This window comes from Odontesthes bonariensis, chromosome 14, assembly GCF_027942865.1.
Source record: "Odontesthes bonariensis isolate fOdoBon6 chromosome 14, fOdoBon6.hap1, whole genome shotgun sequence".
Taxonomy (NCBI): Eukaryota; Metazoa; Chordata; class Actinopteri; order Atheriniformes; family Atherinopsidae; genus Odontesthes; species Odontesthes bonariensis.
The window spans coordinates 8,563,171-8,588,437 of record NC_134519.1 but is presented as its reverse complement, the minus strand read 5'-3'; the positions used below and the strand labels follow the sequence as shown (position 1 = coordinate 8,588,437).

At 41.2% G+C, this 25,267-nt stretch overlaps 1 protein-coding gene across 7 annotated transcripts in view; it reads left to right on the top strand.

Moving 5' to 3' along the window:
* Positions 1-25,267, top strand: part of LOC142398663 (nuclear receptor coactivator 2-like) — a 91,387-nt gene that overhangs the window by 1,800 nt on the left and 64,320 nt on the right. For 5 of the 7 annotated variants that reach the window (XM_075482754.1, XM_075482752.1, XM_075482755.1 and 2 more), the window contains exon 2: positions 16,052-16,107. The gene's annotated coding sequence lies outside the window, so the exon portion shown is untranslated. Of the gene's footprint in view, positions 1-69; positions 175-16,051; positions 16,108-19,077; positions 19,303-25,267 lie in introns of those variants that run through there. The other 2 variants (XM_075482750.1, XM_075482751.1) reach the window with 2 other exon arrangements.

The window sequence follows — 25,267 nt, the reverse complement described above, 5'->3', positions numbered from 1 at the left end:
CCGTAATATCCCGTTCTTTCCTTCTGTGTATTAAACAAGGCCCTACCATCTACTTTGTGGTCACAGGCATGCTTGGATCATGGCATCGGATGAGCAACAGGACTGTGGCTTAGCATGCGCTTCCAGCTTTCTGCTGAATGAGATGCAGCTCAGAGCTTATTGTTGAACGCTGAGGTAGGACATTGTCAGGGCAGGTGCAAGAATGTGTCTTTATTTGCTGTTGTGCTGGTATGTTAATATCAGAAACCTGTCGGTTTGCCTACGTGACAGGTGCCATCGGACTGCTCTGGATATGTTATCTTTGAAGCCTGGACTTATGAGTTTTTGGCTCTTTTAAGCTTATTTGTTCTTCCCTGCACCCCAGTGTGAACTTTGAAAAGGATTGCGACATGTATGCCAAATTGCAGAGTCTGTATTTAGCCTCCTGCTCTGAGTGACTCCTGTTTCTTCACCCAGTTTGTCCTCTTTTTGCAGCCATGATCAATATTTTACTGTTCATGCATCCAGACGGGTAGCTAATATGAGCCGTGCTGAATGCTTTTGTTATTCTGTGATCCTGGATGCTAATGCTGTTGTCTTTTTTTCATCGGCTTTGTTATGATGAAACTCTTCTGTCACTTCCAGGGTAGTAACTTGTCTGGTTAAATATAATCAGTGTACTCCTTGTAAGTATTTGTCAATGCTGAAGCCGCAAAGTCGTGCTGCTGCAAGAGTGCAGAAATGTACTTAAGACCAATATCCTAACTTGAGATTGGCAGCTCGCCCAGTGAGGGATCCTCGGTGGCTTGAATTCACTGAACCACGTGAGAGCTCAAGTGATGTTCTGGCCAATGGCAGCAGCGGTAGAGAGAGGAGGAAGGGCCGCTGCAAGAGTGCAGTTCTTCATAGTAAGTTGTTCACGAGGTCTTATCCTCAGCAGGCATGTCCACGCTTAAGAAAACACACAGACTTTTCTAAACCGTCTCCATCGGAGCCCTAAATCTGACATATTTTGTGTCAGGGTGCAAAAAGAAACATTGTTATTAATTTCAGGGCTTTTTGAGTGAACAGGATTCATGTTAAGCACCTTAATCAGAGGTAAGATGTGTGTGAGAATCCCGAACTCTACACTAGATGTCCTGCGTTCTGTTGTTTCTTTTCACAGTTGGTTTACAGTCAAGTGTACGCCAGCTTTATTCATTTTATTATAAGACAAATAAGGTGGGAGTGGGAGTATAGGGACCAATCGGCAGAGGTGGGTAGAGTAGCCAAAAATTGTACTCAAGTAAAAGTAAAAAGTAGTCATCCAAATAATTACTTGAGTAAAAAAGTGCTTGGTGAAAAAACTACTCAAGTACTGAGTAAATGTTGAGTAACGTCTGATTTATTTGTTAACACAAGCATTCAATCAGACAGACAAAAATACTAAATAATCATCTTTAGGCAAATGAGAGTTCATCCAATCAATAAAATAAATTAAAATGAATTACAAAATAGCTTAAATTAAAATAATCCAGGTAAATTCAACTACCTCAATAAAAAATAAAAGAGACTTAGGAAATGTTTAAAACATATGTAACCCATATGGAATCTAAAAAAAAAACATTCACCTATCCATGGGGAAAAAAAGCTAATTTAGGAAACTTAGCGCTACATGTTTCCTCAAGTTAGATGTTGAGTTTCTGCTGAAATGTGCGTTTGTTTTGGTTGACACAGAAGACACATAATGTAGCTGCTGTTTCTCACTCTTTGTAAGGTAAACATGCTTTCAGTATGAGGCCTCGTCTGTGTCTTCATTTCCCACCGTTGATTCTGACATTTTTCATCTGTTTCTTTGTTTGTTTGCTACGACTGCTAATGCTAAAGCTAACCCGTCCCGCCGCTGAGATTGAGTATGGTCACGTGACCAGACTGCACGGCTGCGTCTGATTGGTGGAACACAGTCAGGTGGTAGAGCCTTTGGCGGAAGTCTCTCTCTCTGTCAGAATAAAACATTAAAATGAGGCGTACGCGGGGGGATAAAAATAATGAGGCGTAGAATACCAAAGAGGTAAGAAGAAAAGTAACCAGCTCATTGTAGCCTAATGTAGCGGAGTAAGAGGACAGTTTCTGCTGCACAAATCTACTCAAGTAAAAGTAAAAAGTATAGAGATTTAAAACTACTCAGAAGTATAATTTTTTCAAAAACTTACTTAAGTAAATGTAACTCATTACTACCCACCTCTGCCAATCGGACCACCTTAAACTGTGTGACCAGCATGTTTAAATAAAATTTAGAGCAATTGTGGCGTTTAATCTGTTTTACAAAAGAAAAGAAAGACTGTGGATATGAACTTCGTGCTCTTTGGGTTCGATGATTTAATATTGACGGTTCCATTCGTGACATCTGCCCGATGTGAACCGAGGCTGCGTTCACAACTGCTTTTTCAATTGAATTTATGTTTTTTTATTGTCGCCATCTGCTATAGATTATAAATCCTTTTCGAAAACAACAAGTATTGCAGCACCGTTAATAAAAATATTGGTCTGGTTTAGGCTGGTGGTTCGCTGAGAAGAAATAGACAAATATTGTGGTCTGTGAAGACGAACGCTTTCCCTGCACTTCTCCACTTATACTCTGAGTATATCCCAAAGGGAGGTTCATTGGAAGTGAGAATTATAATGACGTAATTACGTAACTCTGTTGTGAGTTTCTGGTTGTGGAAATCCAAACTTAATTGTTATTGTTTTTTTTGAGGGAAACAATAAACCCCAACCGCCAAGTTCCACGGGATCGATCCTTATTCCTCCTACGCTCATATGTGAGGTAGAGCTTAGGCTCTTCTCCCTGGCACCATTATTGATGGTATTTCATGGCTCTGTCCTCGGTTATGAACCTGATGTGCTGCCTTTGACATCATGGCATTTGCGCATTCCTGGACTTCCTGGAAGTCTTTAGGTAGTTGAAATAGTTGCCTTTGCAGCTGCTTGTTTCTCCACATGGACCGTCTTCATTGACCACATATGGAAGGTGATTTAGTTGCCCCATATTTTGTCGTTTCTAGAAAATGCAGCTCTGGTTAATCCTCTCAAGCCTGCTCCTCAAATGGTCGGCGATGGCGTTCTCGTATGTGCCAAGTGAAAAAATGCATAAGCTGGATAACGGCTGGCAGGAAACGCTGTAATTTTGTTGGAAATAGTGCTCAAGTTTATACACTTGGGTAAGGTGGTAAACTTTGTGCACTGATGAAATATGAATATGACGTAATGGCAGCATACCTTCGCACGGCTCTTACCAGAGCACATAGTCGTAATATCAGTTTGTACACAGCTCTGTGTCCACTTTGCAGTTTGTCCACCAAGCTTTTCACTGTGTTGATTTGCTTTTTCTTTGTTTTAATATCTGACTTCATCTCATTGCATCTTCCTTTTTGCAGTTCTAGCTGCTACCTTCTGGTTATCTTTACGAATTTTCCCTCAGTGGTCCAATGTGTGGGATGTAGTGACATCTAGTGGCATAAACTGTACATTGCAACCAACAGTATACATCTCACCCCACCTCCTGTTCCAAGTGAGCAGGAAAAACTAAGAGAGCCAGTCACTGGGGTGACATGGCACTAGGGGTGGGCGATATGGAAAAAATGTTGTATCACGATTTTTTTGGATAAAATCACGATTTCGATTTTTTTATCACGATCTTCCATCCAAAAAAAAAAAAGACCAATTACAGTAGAGTTAAAGTCGATATGCTGAACCACAGAAGAGCTAAGGAGTAAAAGAAAGAATTTGGCAATCAACACATTGTAATTCAACTGTAACCCAATTCAAGATGAAAAATAATGATCTAATTAATGACATCTGACACAGCGAGAGTGAAGCAACCGGAAATAGAAAAACGAACCACTGATGACGACTTGACTCCACCTCATGATGCCATTTAGCAACAGATGAGCAACGCTGCATGTTCATTTACTGCAGCCACAGTCACGCACTGCCATCACCAGAGCGCCCTAAAGGAACACTTTTCAACTGTGTAATGTTTGTCACGGTCGCGGTGCATCCCTTTTCTCTTGCACCGTAGTTAGCTTACGAGCTAGCGGTTTCCTCATCCGACCCGAGAGTGCTGCTGCTGGCCGTGAGTTTCTCCTGTGCGCCGCTATGGATGTGCTGTGGATGGTGCCGCTGCTGCTGTTCCCATTCCTGATGTGGACCAGCAGCAGTGGGTTAGGGTAGAAGAAAACCCGAACCAATTCCAAATTACAGAGGTGGATTTCCTCTTTTTCACCAGCTCGTCGGCTTGGCTTTCAGCCATGGCTGTCTATGCGTTTTCTAAGTTTTTACAAACACAACATGGAGGCGTGTAAGAAAGTGTCACGACGCACAGTTTGCTATGATTGGTCGGTTAGGTTAAGGACGCCCTACGTCTGCTGCATCGGCGGGAACCAGCATTAAAAAAAAAATCATTGCGCTGGCAAAGGCGATCTATACGGTTTCTCTAATTTGGTAGATCGCCTGCGATTCTCCACTCTTCATCGCCAGTCACGATTTTATATCGTCAGATCGCACACCCCTACATGGCACCGAAGGGATCGGATAATTGGCTAAATTACAATAAGAACGAGTTGAGCAAGGGTAATTCTCCTTGGATATATGGCGGTGAATGAATCGGATCAGAGGCACAAAGCGTGTCATACCCCGGTATGATAGGTGGCGCTGTACCCATTTCAACTGTTGCTAATAGAGCCACTTCCTGTTGACCTCTTCAACAACAAACTCAGGCATTCGAGAAAAATGGCGAACAAAGAGCAAGATGAAGCTACGTCCCTCTGATTGTTGCATATAAGCACGTTTATTTTGACTTTCAACCGACTTATCTCGGGGTCTTAATCCGATCGCGAGTAACCCGATTCGACCTCATTTCTTGTCAGATGAAGGTGTCTACATGCACTTAATAACTCAGTCTTATTGTAATTTAGCCAATAATCCGATCCTTTCAGTGCCATGTAACCCCACTGAGTGTTTGGTTTGTCTCCTCAGACATGTAGCAGTGCAGCATTGTGCTGAAGGGCCAAGGCGGACGACCTGTGGCAACTTTGCATGCAAATGACTCCAATGACTCTGTCCAATATTATGTAAACATTGCAGTGTTTTTGGAGACTCTACACCGGTGAAATGATAGTTGTGAGTTTCATGGGGCTTTGTAAGTGGATCACCCCACCTGTCACACGTTGGAACTTTAGTAGCTTGTGGAAATGTGCACAAATTGGCATTTTATTTTGCTGATTTTTTTTTTTTTCCTTTTCTTCAACATATAGCTAAAATGTATGACACATTTAAATGAAAACCCAACACTCTCCTTCCAGTTGAAAAGATGTCTCACAGCCTCTTCTACCTTTTTGGTTAAGAGGTAGGAGTGGGCGAAAAAAATCGATTCATGTACATATCGCGATTTTTAATGGGATGATTTTAAAAATCGATTTTTCTCCCCAGAATCGAATCTATTACGTCATATCCGTGTCCAGAAAAACTTCATCAATTCACTACATTAAGTTATGTTAAATCTAGCCCACATCTGTGCTGTGTGGACATTTGAATTCATTTTGTAACTGTAAACTTTAAAAAAATGCTATGTTAAGTACCTCTTTTTGTCTGAGTTGAAATAAATGTCAGCTGCTAGACTGACTGACATAGACTGATGTGTATCGTTTATGTGAACGACTTTCATTCTGGAAGTGAATGATTCAACTTGTTTGGTTTTTTTAAGGAGGAAGAAAATTGCAATTACTGATTATATCGAATCGCGATACTTGTAGAATCGCAATTATCAAGAATTGGGATACAATCGAATCGTGACCAAAGTATATCGTCCCACCCCTATTAAGAGGGGTGTTTGACTCTTCTTTCATCTAGCCCCATGAGCAGTTCCTCTTGCCTCTTGTGAAGCACTGATGCTCAGGCAAATGTCCCGATAAGACCTGTGAGAAGTATTAGTTTGAGTTTGTGCTGCTTCCCACCCAATGGACCACTGTACTCCCACCAATCGATATGATCTCATTGCAGTTTCCCCCTTTGGTTGCCTGTTGGTTTTGTGCCTGAAACGACTTAAAGTCTGCGCAGCAGCTGTGGATAATGCTCTCAGTGCATGTTGCTACATGATGTCAATGGCCCAACTGATCAACTGGTGCAACACTTATCCATGCACAGTTAAACCAGTGAAATGACACATTGGTTCCCATATAAGCAGGAACAAACGACAGGAAATTAATCTTTTTTACACACACCAGCTGACATCTTTGTCCGTAAATGTTTCCAGGTGTACTGTTACCCGTGTAACTCCGCTCATGTGGTTCATCTGTACATTGACTGGGATTTACCAAAGGCTAAATGTGTGGGTGTGGTCGAGCTGGACTACTTATCTATGTTTGTTTATGTCTGGCCCTTCTTGCTGCCACCAACTAATCAGACACACACTGCCTCTGGCTTTCTGTCACGTAGCAGAGACAGTCGTCTTCCACGCCTGATCCTCCTGAGACCAAGTGCTCTAATTAACCACCACACACACACACACACACACACACACACAGATACACACTCACACTGCCATGCCGTGACTCCATTGAAAGCCTCCTGTTGTGCCAGAACACCATAATCACTGTAATGTTCCCTCAGCAAAATTTAGCAGGAGGATGTTCATACAGCAAAGTATATTCCAGGTTAATGTCTTTTTGTTTTAAATCGAGCTTCTGCACATTCGCTCACAGCGACTGTTACATATATTTAGTCATTTCATACATTTTATATGTCATTTTGGTCGTTTTTACGAAAGAAAGGTCTTTGGAAATATGGAATCTGAAATGTTTGCCTGAGGCCAATGCCTGTAATCTTATTTCACATGTCAAAAACAGTGATAATAATTACTATAAACAGTGTAAATAAGCACAGTTGGTTGTGTTTTAAAGTGTTTATTGTTGCTTATTGCCCCACATATATGCCCACATACTATATGTCTGTTATAAGCTTGTTATCAGCCAACCAGTGGATTAGTCCGGCTCTGTTTGCCAAGTTTTACAGCTTATTTAAGAGAAAATAAACTTATTAGCCCTGTTACCATGTCCTTGTGTGTGTGTGTATATATATATTTAAAAAAATCTATAAATAAAGATGTTGCAAGACACATCATAAGTGAAGTCGGCATTGGTGCCACGGCTGAAGAGCCAACAACACGAGATACTCGCTGGCTACAGGAGGCTCGAGCACAAGCTAGATCAGGGGTGTCAAACTGATCCGTGAAAGGGCCGGTGTGGCTGCAGGTTTTGGTTCCAACCCTGCAGCAGCACAGCAGCACCGGCCCTTTCACGGATCAGTTGGACACCCCTGAGCTAGATGGAGAAGCTGTTCGGTATGTTTTAAAGATGGCAGACCTGACATGTTGTGTTTCTGATTGTGACGCCATGGAATCATATTCCTCAAGCATTCCTGTCTTACCCAAAGATGTTTAACTGTGGCAAAAACAATGGATTCTGTTTATTTTGGAGACATTTTAGTGTCGATAAAAGAGATGACATTTGCCTGCAGTCGCGTTTAACACATGAAAGTTAAAAGAAACAAAAAGCCTTCTATTCCATCTATTTACCCAGGAGACGCTGCAAGTGTTAGCAGGCAGAGCGGTTAAAGTTTATTTATTCATTTTTAATGTTTTATCTGTCCTACTTCCATCGGGAATTCCTGATCTCGATTACTAAGCAACAAGTCTTTGACCGGCTGCCATGGGCTAACTGCTCGTCACTCCAGAAGCCAGCACTGACGTGCCAGATACTGTGGTCTCACAGACTGTCCACCCCGGGCTGAGAATCAGTCACACGCTGTTCGAGCTTCCTTTGAGAGAACCGAACCCCTGGGCTCATTACCTGAAAGGCCCAGGATAACCTCCCAGGATAACCTCCCAGTCTCACCGACTCTCTGGCCCTGGCTTTCCTCTGGTCGGTGACGGCAGGGCACGTCTGTCGGCATCTCGCTGAAAGGGAAGCGAGTACAGGTGGGCGCCTTCGTGAAAGTCTCAGTAAGTGGGACTTATTAACCCTGATGCTTATTTTACCGTCTCGACGGTATGACCGAAGCAGAGCTGGTTTTGCACGGCTGCAGGAGACTTTGCAGGAATATACAGAACTGGTAGGCGTAGTTGAGGGCAAGGTCACATTAGCATATTCATAGACCCGCAAAAACTTAGAGAGAGATATTGTATATTTCTGATGGACCCACACTCAAACCGAAACTGAGCTTTGGAGTCATTTGCATCAGGCACAATTTAAATAACAACAAAGGCTTGTTTCCATCAGGGCTCGTCAGGGAGAGCTCTCAGACTTCACATACAGCAGTCGCAGCGTCGTATTAATGGTCCCATAGAGGTCAAGGAGATGCACGCAAATGTAGGTGTACCGTACATATTCCCTTAAGTGATGCTCAAAACTCTGCCTTTGCAGGGATTTTTAGTTATTGGTTACACTCAGATGTGTGACGTAGGATATTTTTCCTTCCCGAGAATAAAAAAGGACAAACAATCAGTGGTGATCGTTACAAACAGGGAGGGCGTCTTTCCTTTAAAGGATAACTGCAGTATTTTCAACATTAAGCCTCTTTTCTGAGTCGTCTTCAATGTTTTAGAACCCCCCTCACCGCTTTTTTTTTATGTTTACTGCTGTCTCCGGTATTTGCCTAATTTTGATTCTTCTCAACCTGCTTCAGTATGGCAAGTCATGCGCATGTCTAGAAAGGTCCGTAAAAGCACCATAAACGTCCGTTTTCAAAATAATCAACTCACCAGAGTGGTTACTGGTGTGCACTGGTAATCCATATCAAATTTCGTGGCGAAAAGTTGCTTCTGTCGTGTTTTATTTGACATTTTGTACTGGATGTTCGTTGATATTACTCCGCCACCGCTAAGAAAATAGTGCGAGCATGAACGAGCTGCCAAATAAAACATGACAGAAGCAACTTTTCGCAACGAAATTTGATATGGATTACCAGTGCACACCAGTAACCACTCCGGTGAGGTGATGATTTTGAAAACGGACGTTTATGGTGCTTTTACGGACCTTTTAAGACATGCACCGTACTTGCCATTCTGAAGCAGGTTGAGACGAATCAAAATTAGGCAAATACCAGAGACAGCAGTAACTCAGAAAGACTCAGAAAAGAGGCTTAATGTTGAAAATACCGGAGTTCCCCTTTAAGGCTTTATTATACTTGCAAATTGTGACCCGCGCTGTGCACCGACACAGATTGAGATATCACAGTGTGGAACTGCGACTAGACAGAGGCTGTGATGAATTAATAACAGAATCTCCATTTAGGGTCGTTGCACATCCGACTCGAGCAGCGACATGTGTGCAGTCGGCTGTGCAGCAGTCTGCGGGGCCTTACTATGCAAAAGGTACTGAAAGCTGTGTGGGGTTAAGCACCAGACCTGGGAGCCAACTGCAGCAGGTTGCATAACAAGTGCTAATTTGGTTAGCTGGGGCTGACAGCGGCTGTCATTTTCTAGCACTATGACAGCGGGGCTGAGTTAGAAAGAGTGACTCCACAGGCCTGCAGTCGGGTAATACAAGCGGATGGCATAACGAGCTTTTGCAGGAGAAATGCAGGCCGTGGCCACAGCTAATTGAGATGCTCATCACCGCCTTTTGGTGACAGAGAATTGTTGCTAAGATGCCAGTGAGCAGGTTAAGCCACACACTAACCAAACCTCATTCATGCTCAGCGCAGGCACCGAGTTACCAGTTACTCTGCCATTACTTTTAAACCAAAAGTTGCGATTCAGTTCTTCTAAACTCGAGTCAGCAGACAACTTGGTTCACTGTGTTTTGATTGGGCATTTCACATTTGCAACTGGGGGGTGAATGCGAGGATGGGGACCAAATAAAATGGGAAGAATAATGGGTCTTAAAGCTGCAGTAGGCAAGTTTTCAAAATTGCGAGTCTAAAGTCGGAAAATTCGAACTGATACAACTTTCAGGTCCCTCCCCCAACCTCTAACAAGCTCCGAATCGCCCCCCAAACCCCTCCCCCTCTGTGGACGAGGTTGTGCACGTGAGTTCACACCAGTGTGAGCGCACACAAGCTGGGGAAGACTCACGCTCAGCAGCGTGTGCACAAGCTGTGATTGACAGGTAGGATTCCTCCACCGTAACTTGATTGGTTAAAAACAGCTGGGAGCGCTCGGTTTTTGTAAGCATGATTACAGGCTTCAGAGGGAGCTACAGAATTCGTTATTTTTCCTAAACAGCCTATTTAATATTCTACTTCCAGAATCCCATGACAGTTCAAGCTAATATGACTAAAAAAAAGTTGCCTACTGCCGCTTTAAGTAGGGCTGGGCGAGATAACTCGTTATTATCGCGTTAACTCGTTAATTATTTAACGCTGATAAATATTTTATAGTGCATTAACGCAGTTTTTTTAATTATTATTATTATTATTTTTTAAAATTTTATTATTGTAAAAGTCTGGTGCTCACAGGCTTTTATTTTGTAAAAGTCTGTTGCTGTCTGCTGCGGAACCAGAAAAGAAAGTAATCGGCGGATCCACCAAACATGGAGAAGGGTACGGAACTTTTACTCGGCCATTTTCATTTAAAGTTCTTCCAGACGGCGGAGTCGACAGAACCAAAGTCATCTGTAAACACTGCTAAGTTGAATTGTCTTCTCAGCGTAGTAGTTCCAGTCTAAAATATCACTTAAAGGCAAAACACACAACTGATAGCAGCAAGTCATTCAAGGAAACAGACAGTGGAGCGAGGCTTCTACATAAAAACTACAGAAAGATGCTGATGTTAAAAGTGTGTTTGCACAACAAATGTTATGGCACTTTCATTCATATGGCAGCACATTTAAAATAAAACTAAATGCTAAAAGCTATACACTACTTTTGAATTCATTTTTTGGATTTTGCGTACAAATGCGATTAATCGCGATTAATCAGGGAAATCATGTGATTAATTACATAAATAATGTTAATCGTTGCCCAGCCTTAGTCTTAAGAGTTAGTATCAAGCTTCAAAGAAGAGAAATTTAAAAAAAAAAAGGTCCAAAGATGATAATGTTTTGATTCAAGTGCAAATTCTGGATGAAATCCCATTTGTTTTTAGCAGAAAATCAATCACTTTCAGCACCATCGCAAACCACTGATGTGGTTTTCTGCAGACCAGGCGTCCTTTGAAAGATTGCAGTGTGTTCGTATGTGCGATTATATATTGTACCTCGTGATCCGGACCGGGATTATCAGACTGTGGTCAACTTGTGTTATGTGGTTGAACTGTAGAGCAGCCCTGAGCTCAGAGTAGCTATGGATGTCTGTGTTACCATAGAGCTGCTTAGTAACAGAAATGAAACACAGTCAGGAAGCAGGCCCGTCTCTCTGTGTGTCTCTCATTGACTCTCTGTGGCTCCCTTTCACTCTTCCCTTCGTGAGTTTGTGTGTCAGATAGCTTACCACAATGTCTAGTATGCAAATAATTAACAGCTAAAACTCTCCATCGCAAGCAGCAAAATTCGGGACTAGCGCACAATTTCTGGGGCTTTAACTGTACAACATTGTGTGCTCTTCCTGCTGAAGGCAAACCACAAGCTAACAGTACCTACACTGGAAAAAATGCCTCTCCAAAAATAAGTAAAAAAACAACAAATACAAGACGTTTTTGCTTGAAATAAGCAAAAAAATCTGCCAATGGAACTAGTGAAAATCGGCTTGTCAAGATTTCTTGAAATAAGATGTGATATTTAGGACTTTTGAGTTAAACGTGATCTTGAAATTAGCTTAAAAACCTCTTCAAATGTAAAAAAAAAGCTTGTTTCATGTGAAATATGACTCAAAACAAGATGTTTTCAAGATTTTTTCACTTAACAAGATACTCAAGTTGTATTGTCTTCAAACAAGTCCCTATATCTGGCTGAAATGGTACTTGTTAGGCAGTTGTGTCTTAAATCAAGTGTCATGAGATACTCAATGAGACAAATATACTTGGTAAGATTTAGATTTTTTCCAGTGTAGAGGCTCGTTAGTTTCTTTCTAAAACAGTTCCCAGCTGTTTATTTAATGTACTTTGTATCATTTCATTTGAGCTTAGCTGCACAAAGCTGATAGTATATCCGTACTGTAATGTTTCTGTAGTTTTAGTTTTCCAAAGAAACAGCTTCTTGCTCCTGGGATTATCATCGATGGGACTTAAGTATGTGTCCCACATCCCCACAGTGTCTTTCTGTGTGTGCGGAGACGGTATCTGTGCTCGAGTGTGAGTGCTTGTGCCGCTCACAAAGCAGTTGGGCAGAGATCAGCTGTCCATCCCTCCCACACAGACACACTCTGATGCACACACAAACTGACAAATGCACAAATATGCAGCTCTCTCCGGAGCGGCAGGTGCACGTTGCAAGTTTTGCGTCCTTTGAGTGTGGCGTGTCCAACTGACCGAGGAGACGGCTGTCTCACATATGTGCACACACACACACACACACACACACACAGTGAAACCACATGCACCACACGAACCAGAGGGAGCAGGCAGCAGATGTTTCAGATTTGGCTGTCGACCAAAGAACTAACTTCTTCTTTTTACTACTTTTCATTTGGTGTTTTCTTTTAGAAGAAACCCTTCCCACCCTCACACAAGTCAACACGCTGTCCCAGATATTACATCACAGACGGCCAGAGGTGGGTAGAGTAGCCAAAAATTGTACTCGAGTAAAAGTACTGTTACTTCAGAATAATATGACTCAAGTAAAAGTAAAAAGTAGTCATCTAAATAATTACTTGAGTAAGAGTAAAAAAGTGCTTGGTGAAAAAACTACTCAAGTACTGAGTAACTGTTGAGTAACGTCTGATTTATTTGTTAACACAAGCGTTCAATCAGACAGACAAAAATACTAAATAATCATCTTTAGGCAAATTAGAGTTCATCCAATTGATAAAATAAATTAAAATGAATGAATGAATTAATTAAAAAATAGCTTAAATTAAAATAATCCAGGTAAATTCAAGTATTTCAATAAAAAATAAAAGAGATTTAGGAAATGTTTAAAACATATGTAACCCATATGTAACCTAAAAAACAAACATTCACCTATCCATGGGGGAAAAAACGAGTTTAGGAAACTTAGCGCTACATGTTTCCTCAAGTTAGATGTTGAGTTTCTGCTGAAATGTGCGTTTGTTTTGGTTGACACAGAAGACACATAATGTAGCTGCTGTTTCTCACTCTTTGTAAGGTAAACATGCTTTCAGTATGAGGCCTCGTCTGCGTCTTCATTTCCCACCGTTGATTCTGACATTTTTCATCTGTTTCTTTGTTTGTTTGCTACGACTGCTAATGCTAAAGCTAACCCGTCCCGCCGCTGAGATTGAGTATGGTGACGAGACGAGACTGCACGGCTACGTTTGATTGGTGAAATATAGTCAGGTGGGAGAGACTGAGGGGCTGTATTCGAAACCGCATACTACATACTTGCAAACTGCATACTTCCATACTGCATACTCATCGATCATCCAAGATGGCCGCCGCGCTGATACGTCAGCTGCAATAGACAGCGCCTGACTCTGTACCACCACATAACAGTAAATACTAAGCTGTTTTTCCCATTTGTTTTGAAATATTATAGTTCTGATAAAAAAGAGAGATTAAAAAAAAAAGAGAATAAATATACATATATATAGATAGGCTATATTTCCGATCCCTGATCGGGATGAAACGTCCGATTCCAATCGAATCAGAAGCCACGTGATCGGCCCCGATTTGGAAATGGTCCTTAAAAGTTTTTAAACTTTAAAGTTGGAACGCTTTGCATCGTAAACATCGGTGTATCAGATATTTTTATTTTGTTCCTGACACTGAATTTGGTTAAACGTGTGAGAGCATCACTCACAGAAATAGCCTATAAATGAATCGCTGGTTCAGTAGATAGTGGCGTCCTTCACATTCCAGGCTTCAGTTAACTCAGATATGTAATTTACAGTAAATTCAAAGATAAGATAAGTCAGCTTTCCTATCAAACTCTGCTAATTAGGTAAGAAGGAATAAAAATTGCATGAGAGGACGTGATTCAGTGGAGAGGAATTGTGTAATATTTCCTGAAAAGGGGAGTTTTTTACCAGATTATATACTGTGAGGTGGGACGACACAGAGTTATGGACACTGGTGAGCAGGCTGGATTTTTTGGTGTCTTTGCTCATGTCACATATGCGATATTGGACTTTTCAGTGACAGCACAGTTCGTCTGTGACATGAAAATAGAGGAATGTGCTGTAAAAAAACGACTGTCAAGAGTGTGATGGGATTCAAGTAGGTTCCCACTTAACTTCAGCTGTACAAATACAAGGAGACTTTTTTTCTTTTTTTTTTCTACATGAAAAAGGATGTTTGTAAATGTGAAACGAAGTCAGTGGGAACTTGATGAACCTGGACCAGCACCACACTGGTGCAGGTCGGCCTCATGGCGTGAACAAGGCCTCGGAGCTCTCTGAATCATCTTTCCAGGCAGCTGCCATTGTCTGGGAAAAGCTGCAGGTTTTCTTGTTGTTGTTGGCAACGGAGAGGTGAGCAGTGGGGTTACGATTGAGATGAAACTCTGCAAAACTATTTCATTGTGAAAACTCTGCAGCTTTTAGATCAAATGCACACTCATCAAACTCTTAACATTTGATCCTAGGCGTGGCCGATACTTGCAGTTGATGACTGATTGACTCCTGTAGAGCAGGGAGGTGATGTTTCACTCGAGAATGCCTCCCATATCTCGGTAAATGGCACATTCCTCATTCTCTTTGGCATTCTAACAAGATGCCTAAATACAGCAATTCATTCAGCGTTTAGTTGGGAAGCTATTAATCTGGAGGCTACTACTCAGGCTGTGAGAGTCCCTTGTTATTTCTAAGAAGAGGATATGAGTGACATCACCAGCGTTGACGACAAAGCTTGGCTTTTTGGTTCCCAGAAAATGAAAGACAGATCTCTTGAATTGCATGATGGGGAAGTTCCCTGCTGCCAAATTAGCTCTGACCCGTTGGGGCATGCTTGTCTGATACAGTGCAGCTTGCAGACTTAATTTCTGAGGTCTCGCAGGTGATTTCACCCCTCGGGAGTCTGTGCTTCGAGCCGGTGGGAGTTGAGCCTGAGTAAATGGCTTCTGCTAAACAGACTAAACTTTGACTTATTCGGCCCCTTCTTCCCACTTTTAAAATCTGTTTCTGAAACCAAACCAAAAACTGAGATGAGAAGAAGGGAATTGAGTTGCTTCATTTTATTAATATTTGACCTATGAGGTCTTGCGTAAAAGTTTGGACTTTCGTAACACAGGCGCTTTGCTGAGCTTCCTGTTATCAAAATGTGTCTTTTTTTCAAAGCCACTGGACTAAACTAGAGCGACTACATGCTCAAGTATTAAACTATAACTATGCGCATGTGCCATGCCTATATGGTATGAGGTAAACTAGTGAGAAGAAAGCAAAGTCGTTGTTCAATTTTCCTTCTTAATGGACATATAAGGTGTTAAAATTTTCGCTGTCCCTTATGTTTTAGCAGCTTTATAAAACTTTGAAACATCCCTATAAGCAACATAAGCCAAATGCACCTTCAGCTGAAGGGAAATGATGTTGTATGAACATTCGATTGTCTTGGAACAGCGTGAAGCATCCACTTGCTCAACCAGAGGCAGTCTGCTCGCGCTCAGATTCTGTTTGCTTAGGGTGCAGGGGCCTGATTAGTGAGGTCACATGACGGGGGCCTGAAAACTGAGGTCTGCCACGAGACCCTTTGTATGTGTCATAGGCAACATTGACATGAATGACCCAAAGTTTCCCAGCCAAGAATTGCATTCATATGCACCCACGAACATTATCTATTTCACCAGTTTGTGGTTTAAATTTTTGATCTGTATCCAGTGGATGAAAGGTTTGCATCCAGGCCTCGGAGTTTGGACCCCCCCCCCCAAAAAAACCCCCCCAAAACATCTGTTTTTTTGTTCCTCATTGTTTAATAAATCTGAAAATAAAATAGTCTTCTGTTATATTATTCAGAATTCTTGTTTTTTTTTGTATGTTTTTTTTACAGAAAGGACGAATTGACCTCGGAAGTTGGATGTTTACCCAGGATGCTTTGCATCTGAGGTGAGTGAGTCTTTTAGCTAATCCAAGGGTAATTAATTTCTTCATTGTTTTTTATACATTATCTTATAGAGATCTATATAAGATCTCTATAAGACGATGTAAAATGAAAAATGTAAAATATTCTGTCTTTTTGAGGCTCCTTCCTCCTGTTAAGCCCAATATTCTCTGATTTGTCAGTTTATAAGTAAAAAGAAATGTCAAGACGGCAGTATTTCTTCTTTACTTAAATCCAAACACGTGAAATCGGAATCATAGTTCTGCAGAATGACAGCCATGAGAATAAGTGGATTTCTGAATGGACCTCGGGTTGGGGCGAAAGGCCGAGAACCTTTGCAGGAGTTTGTGCAGCAGAGCTTTGAGAGTGGCTCCCTGAAACTGCAACAAGCAAATAAGGACATCCTGACATGGCAACATGGAAAGTGAAAGCAGAGAAAGATGCGAGTGTTCAAGTGAGGGTAACGGTTAGTCTGACAAATCCTGTGTGTCTGTGTGCTCTGCTCACTTGTTGTTCGTGTGGGAAGCTTCGCTGCTTCCACTTAGAGCCGTGGTCGTTTGTAAAATTACCTTTCTCATTCTCTGTTGCTCATTTTTCACGTTTGTTTTCTGCCATCTCGGTGCAGACGAGGCTCGTTATCAAAGACGGGGCTCGTTTCTGCCTCTGGCTTTGCTGTTTTCTACTGAAGCCTCAGGAAAGAAAATGTGACAGAGAAACACGTTCAAACTTTTTTTAATTTATTTCTTTTAACCCTAATCCCTGATAGGGGACATTTCTGTCCACTTGGGGTGAACTTTCTCCTCTAATTTCACACTGGAAATAGTGATACTCATCATATTTGGTTCAGTTGTGCATTTTTTTTACTATTTTTTTCGAATTTCAAACACACATCATACACAATGCAATTTTTCATTGTGTAGAAAAAAAACTCCTTCATTTTTGTCCCCTTTTAGAACGACCTAAAAACATCATATATTAATTGCATCAAAAGGGTTAAATTTTTGAAAATAATTGAAAACTTGGTAGTTAAAGGGGACCTCCGGGGCATTTGAAGCGCGTTTCCATTGCTAGAGGTTGTCAAATACTGATAGTATGACACAGAGAGGTGCAAATCTGTGCTCCCTGTGTGGAGATCGCTCTGTTCGCACAGCATGTCATGCGAGGCTAATACGTGGTGGCTAAGGGGCAACTGCTAACCCTTCCACGTAAAACAACAACTTGCACACTGCAGAAACGTCACACCACTTTATAAACCATCCGACAATAAAGTCACAAGCCTTACCATCAAAACCATATGCATGGTTCTCACATTACTGGCATGGGGACGTTACAAAACAACTTTATAAACAGCATGTCACTCACCGGCTGGTTGTAGGCTCGCGCATGTGAAAGCCCAGAAGAGTCGATGGACAATAATCCCATATACAAAACAATTATCTTCTCTAGAAAAACTGCGTTCAAGTATTTAAAACATTAAAACAATATTACTGGGCATGTATTGTTGTAATGTTTTAAATACTTGAACGCAGTTTTTCTAGAGAAGATAATTGTTTTGTATATGGGATTATTCTCCATCGACTCTTTTGGGCTTTCACATGCGCGAGCCTACAACCAGCCGGTGAGTTACATGCTGTTTATAAAGTTGTTTTGTAACGTCCCCATGCCAGTAATGTGAGAACCATGCATATGGTTTTGATGGTAAGGCTTGTGACTTTATTGTCGGATGGTTTATAAAGTGGTGTGACGTTTCTGCAGTGTGCAAGTTGTTGTTTTACGTGGAAGGGTTAGCAGTTGCCCCTTAGCCACCACGTATTAGCCTCGCATGACATGCTGTGCGAACAGAGCGATCTCCACACAGGGAGCACAGATCTGGACCTCTCTGTGTCCTACTGTCAGTATTTGACAACCTCTAGCAATGGAAACGCGCTTCAAATGCCCCGGAGTTCCCCTTTAAGATCAGAACTGAAGTGGACTAAAAGATTTATGAAAAAAAAAGTGGAAAAAAATATTAATATGATGTTTTTAGGTCGTTTTAATAGGGGACAAAAATGTTCCTTTTCAGAAATTAAGTTGTTTTTTTTTTTAAATCAGATATAGCAAAAATATAATTATAATTATCCCCGCTCAACAATTCCACTTTGCATTCTATATATTGAAAATATAGCAGTTTTCGTGTTTTTTTTTTATTTAATTTTTTTACAGAAATTGGTGTTTACATCATATAAACCAGTATTTAAGGGTTAAATTTTTTTTAAATAATTGAAAACTTGGTAGTTATGATCAGAACTGAAGTGGAATAAAAGATTTATGAAAAAAAAGTGGAAAAAAATATTAACATATGATGGTTTTAGGTCGTTTTAAAAGGGGACAAAAATGTCCCTTTTCAGAAATTAAAAAAAAAAACTATTTTAAAACGACCTAAAAACATCATATATTAATATTTGTTTCCACTTTTTTTTCATAAATCTTTTATTCCACTTCAGTTCTGATCATAACTATCAATTAATTTTCAATTATTTAAAAAAAATTAACCCTTTAGATGCCAATTAATATTTGATGTTTTTAGGTTGTTTTAAAAGGGGACAAAAACGTCCCTTTTCAGAAATGAAGTTTGCGTTTTAAATCAGGTATGAGGGTTAAGCCACGAGAAGCGAAGCAAAGGCTTTAAAAGTGCCCGAAAGATTAGAATTCTTTAGAATTACTCAACTATTTCTTACACGTTCACGTGTGTTTAAAAAAAAAAAAAAAAAAGACCAATATCTGTGTCAAAGGGAGTTGGAAATAATGCACGAGGACAAAAGAACAACAAAAGTTTAGTAAATCATTCAGTGGCTGGAAAGGCTGTGAGGAAAGGAGCTTTTTTTTTTTTTTTCTCGGCTCGTAGGAGGGGAGGAGTGTGCGTGTTGGTGTGGGAGGAGACGGGGAGGAGTGTGCGCGCATGTGTGTGCGTGATAGGGGGAGGGGAAAAAAGAGGGAGAGGATTTGTGGCATGTAGTTAGTCAGCTGTCATTAGATGCAGTTGACACACACACACACACACACACGCAGGCAGGCAGGCAGGAGTAATCTCACCGAGGAGAGAGGCGGAATGTGCGCGTTGATGCTGTGCGCGGTGTGAAATGCAACGCGTGCGCCCGGCTGGCATGCGACGTTTCAGCCGGCTATGGGACGGTTATGGACGGGTTTAATCAAAAGCAAAGGTAGGTTAGACTATCCGAGTCTCTTCCTTTCTGTTCTGCTCTGCTCTGACTGGCAGATTTAAAGGCGCAGTTTAAAGTTTTCACACGCAGCACGCGTGCAGATGGGGCTTTCTTTTTCCTTTTTCTTTTTTTCTCATTTCCCACCGTAAACAAACCTTTAACTGCCAATCTGAGATGTAATTAATGATGAAGTAGCCCATCAATCAGCGTGTTGTGAGTGGAAATGGCTCAGCTGCTGCTGCTAAGTTTGGATTTGTTGGATCATGTCATGTTTGCTTCATTGAAATTTTATTCTTTTAAAACTTTGAAAACAATTTGAAATAATTGTATCTCTGATCCCGATGCCCCTGTGTCACCAAACAGGGATGAGTTTGATGCTCACAGCTGGTGCGACCGTCTTACTCAGACTCGGACTTTGAGCTGTCATGTACTGTTATTGTGGTTTTAACGCTGCGTGCGTGCGTGCGTGTGTGTGTGTGTTGCGAGGGGAGTGGTTATGAATGACTGGTCGCACGCAGAGTGCACAGTCAGCAGGCCTGAAGCTGCTCTGTCACCTGAGGTCTAACCAGCCAACTGTTTACTCAGTTTGCTCCCAAATAACTGTTGCTGAAACTCATCCACTCAGCAGCAGGTCCAGCAGAATGTGTGCAAAATGATTCTGAGGAAACCAAAAAAAAAAAGAAAGAAGTAGAAATGAGTGCTTTTTAATGTTATCCTCTATAAAGGATAACATATTTACAAATTAGAGATGGTCTCTCTGTCAAAGAGGATCGGAGACGTTGTTGCTGGTGTGTTTCTCTTAACTGGCCAGAACTGGCTTTTGACTGTATGTTAATTTTCACACTGACACTCGCTGCCGCTGGATTTCAGTCAATCAGTGAGCTGTAGCTGGAGTTTGACCCCCCCGGTCAGTAGGACAACCTGAAAGTCCTGCACAATCTCAAAGTGTTTTTGCTTTCTTTTTGAATTGCTTTCTGCAGGCGTATGACTTTTTGCAAAGTATGATTCTGTTGATCAGTGCCAAACTAATCCTGTTGGTTTTGTCCAAAATGGTGATTGTTTCTGTGTCTTTGTGTCTTATTTATGATTTTAAAGTAGGGATGTGTAATACAGGACCGTGCAAAAGTCTGAAGTCAGAGCTCATTTCTTTATGTTTATTGCCAGGAAAACAGGAAAGTCAGTACCTGCTGTGAGCTCCTTTATCCTCCAGCACAGCCTGAACCCTCTCAGACGAGCTTTCTGTCCTTTCTTTAAGGAGTCTTCTGGAATAGTTCTCCAGGCTTCTTGAAGGACATCCCAAAGCTCTTCTTTGGATGTGGGCTGCCTTTTGTTCCGTTCTCTGCCAACATGATCCCACACTGCTTCAGTAATGTTGAGCTCCGGGCTCTGGGGAGGATTCATCCCTCCATCAGACCTGCTGCCACTGATTTTCAGCCCACTTCTTGTGTCCTTTGGCACAGCTCAGCCTTTTCTCCCTGTTTCCCTTCCTTAAGAACGGCTTCCTGACAGCCACCCTTCCATGGAGCCCATTTCTGATGAGGCTTGGGCCAACAGCAGATGGATCAGCTGAAGCTCCAGATGCATCTCTCAGCTCCTGTGTCAGGTCTTTGCTGGAGTTTTTCCTCTTTCTTAAGGACATCACTTTCAGATCCTGTTCATCTGCTGTAGATAGTTCTTTAGGCCTGACACTTCTTCTTCTTTTGTCCTCCACTTGTCCAGTTTCCTCAAATGTTTTAAGGACACACTGCACACCATGCTGAGATATGCCAAGTTTTCAGCTAACAGCTCTTTGGGAATCACCTTGTTGCTGCAGAAATCCTGTTTTCTGGAAATCCTGTTTTCTGTCTGTCAGACTGTGTTATCTTTGCTGTTTTTCACAGATGCAGCTAAAGAAATGGGAACAAATGATGCGTCTCTGTGACAGGCTGCTGGGAACAAAGTGCCTAAAGATCCAGTTTAAATTGGCTTCTTTGCTAAGTTGCCTGTTCTGTGTGGACACGACACTGGTTCATCCCTTGAGTTAGGAGCCTTTTTCCTGCCTGAATGGTTCATAGGTCAGAGTTAAGTGGCTTAACAAAGAAAAAACACATTAATCTGAACTGAAAATGGATGAAAAAGGCAGAAAATGTCCAAATAAAAGCTATTGATCGAGACTGTAAAATATTACAGGAAAGTAGCTGCTTGGAAGGAAAATGTAAAGAAATGAGATCTGGATCAGGACTTCTGCTCCATCTTTTGTTTTCATGATTTTAAATTTACTTATTTTATCTGTTCCATCTAATAGATTTGACTCCCTTCCTTAATTTCGTTGCAAAACAAAGACTTTTAGTCATAATTTACCCTTTTTTTTCAGTATAAAAGCATTAACTTTCCTCACTTTTGTCCTGTGGGATCATTTGAATCTTAACTAACTGAACATCAGTGTTTTAATCTTGAACTTTTCTGCAAAAAGAACAGTTTTATTACTCATGTTTAGGTACATTTATTTTGTCCAGTTTCCTCAAATGTTTTAAGGACACACTGCACACCATGCTGAGATATGCCAAGTTTTCAGCTAACAGCTCTTTGGGAATCACCTTGTTGCTGCAGAAATCCTGTTTTCTGTCTGTCAAAAATTTAAAATGCCTTCAGAAAACCTGGAGAACTTATTGTTCAAGGCCACGGAAAGTCTGGCTGATTGGAAGCAAACTCTGAGGACATGAAGAGCGGCTCAAAACTTTTGCACAGCGCTCCGTGTGATGTCCCACAACATGAAAATGGATTTTGAACTGTCCTTTTTTCTTATCTTTCCTCGTGTCAGACTGTGTTTCCATAGATACGGACAGTATCAGACCATCAGGCCTGTGCTGTAAACTAACTCCCAAGTTTTAAGCAGCGCAGTGGACACAAGACAGCGAGTGTCTCTGACAATGAACAAAGCCTCTCCCCTCCTTTTCTTTGTCTCCAAGTTTGACTCTGCGAATGTGAGAAACACTTGCATCTTGCGTCACAAATACTCGCCACTCGGTGTCTGGATTTGTTGTCTGCCCCTATAGAAGAGTATTGGTTTTGTGTTTATCTTGATGCGCCCGCCCATCAGTGTGTCTATGTGTGCTCAAAACTGAGTTAGCATCCGGACAGGCACGTTCAATGATATTGATTCCACTCTATAATCGATCAGTCTCTCATATTACATGAAGCTGCACATTTGGTCAGCTGGGGGGGGGGGGGGGGGGAGCAGCTGCTGGCTGAGCAGCATACAAAGTATGAGAGTTTTTTTTTTTTTATTAAAGGGGAACTGCGGTATTTTCAACATTAAGCCTCTTTTATGAGTCGTCTGCAATGTTTTAGAACCCCCCTCACCGCTTTTTTGATGTTTACTGCTGTCTCCGGTATTTGCCTAATTTTGATTCTTCTCAACCTGCTTCAGAACGGCAAGTCATATGCATGTCTTAAAAGGTCCGTAAAAGCACAATAAACGTCCGTTTTCAAAATAATCAACTCACCGGAGTGATTACTGGTGTGCACCAGTAATCCATATCTAATTTCGTGGCGAAAAGTTGCTTCTGTCGTGTTTTATTTGACATTTTGTACTGGATGTTCGTTGATATTACTCCGCCACCGCTAAGAAAATAGTGCGAGCATGAACGAGCTGCCAAATAAAACACGACAGAAGCAACTTTTCGCCACGAAATTTGATATGGATTACCGGTGCACACCAGTAACCACTCCGGTGAGTTGATGATTTTGAAAACGGACGTTTATTGTGCTTTTACGGACCTTTTAAGACATGCATATGACTTGCCGTTCTGAAGCAGGTTGAGATGAATCAAAATTAGGCAAATACCGGAGCAGTAAACATCAAAAAAGCGGTGAGGGGGGTTCTAAAACATTGCAGACGACTCAGAAAAGAGGCTTAATGTTGAAAATACCGCAGTTCCCCTTTAATGTTTATTGCACATTTTGTTAATTTACAAACGGTGAACAACATAGAACAAGAAGGTACATACAAGAAAAAAAAGCAACGATAATAGTAGCAATAATAATTATTCAAATGAAATTAATAAATAAATAACTGGAAGGAGAAAAAAAAAAAGATAATAATAAAAGAAGACGTTTTTAACCACAAAACAAAATATCATTGCTTGTGTAAGAATCGTGGTGGTAAAGAGATAAATATGTGAATAAATAAATGCGTATATCTATATATACACTTATGATACGTATATGTAAAGGTCTAAATGCGTACACTAATTCAGCTCATTCCAGCCATCGACTTCAATGTCATTTTTCTCAAAGAAATTACAGAAAACCTTCCAGATTTTCCAAAACTTGTCAAGCTTATTTTTTGTGGTGTAGCTTATCTTTTCTAAAGCCAAGTATGAGAGTTTTTTGACTGTGCTTCCTTATGTGATGCTATGATCTGTACTGATTTTGCCTTAGATTACCGTCAAGTTAAACAGCCGACTGCTACACAGATGCGTTCCTTAACAAGTTCCTCTTCTTGTTTTTCCTTTTTTCCATTTCAAACAGAATTATCTTGGCTTTTTTTTTTTTCTGTTATTGGTTTGGACACCTAAGACGGAAAAGTAACAAAAAAGTAGGCCCGAGAAACCCTGCGCCCCGCCGAAGCTAAATTATCCAGTTATTCAAATACCAATCAGGCTTGTTTGTTTAGACAAATAAAGATGTGGCGTTGCTGGCTGTCGAGCCCGAAAGAGGAGCATTTGTTGAAGTGGGTCAATTTGTACAGCTTGGATTTTTATGGGGACTCACTTCTCAGCACACATGAAAGCATTTGCTTTCCATTCCAGCACACCAGTGTCAGGAGTCTCTGGAAACTCTGACCATTCAATAAAAAAAAAAGGTGCTGGATGCCAGGTGGCAGAGAAAGGGCAACTGTTTTTGTTCCCATAATAACCAGTTGTGCTAAACTTGTTGACTGCCCTAACGCTGACATTATTCTGCGCTCACCTTTAACACCCGCCCCTCAGGACAGACCTGTATTGTGATTAAATTTGCATATATATTATATCTACTACCATTTTTGCATTAAATTTGGAAAGCCTGTAAAAGCTGAGGCAGAAATTACATGTGAAGCAACAACTCTGCCGTAAAGAAGTATGAAACGGTCCAAAGGTTTATGGAAGTTGTGTTTTATTGTTTATTTTTTTTATAAATAATGGACGAGCCTCATGCAAATCCTGTTTGACGTGGTGAACATGTTACTCACGTGACTGATAAACAATCAGCCGTCAGGAGTTGAAATAAACCTTGAAGACCCTTTTTTTTTTCCACCCATTTTTTTTTTTTTTTTTGTCTTGTAAGTAGCCAAAGCAACTGGTTTTATCTGTGTCTTTTTTTTTAAGTTTTGTTTCTGGTGGCAACTCTACCGCTGCTTATCACGGTCATGCCTAATGTAGCTCACACCATCACCACCTGAAGACATCAGGCGGCCTACTTCAGACATTCCAAACTAGAGCATGGAAAATAGTAGGGCTGGATGAGTTGACTCGTTATTATCGCGTTAACTTGTTAATTATTTAACGCCGATAAATATTTTATCGCGCATTAACGCAGGTGTTATTATTGTAAAAGTCTGTTGCTTTCTGCCGCGGATCCACCAAACATGGAGAAGGGTACGGAACTTTTACTCGGCCATTTTCATTTTAAAGTTGGACATCACCGTTGCTGGTGCTCCTCGGTCTCTGGCTGTGTTCGAAACCGCCTACTACATACTTGCAAACGGCATACTCATCGATCAGACAGTATGCAGAGCGTTTAACCACAATGCATCTCGCTCCGGCCCAAGCAGAAATCAGCCGGCCTGAAGCTGATTTCGCTTAAGCTCTAAACTCTGTAAACTTTAGCAACATTTGAAACATTTTCAGGTGAGAAAGTAGTCGTTTAGATCCCCAACGTGTTGAAAACCTGACAAAATACCGGCTGTTTACAATTTTGTTCCCACAAATTCGGCGCTACTAAA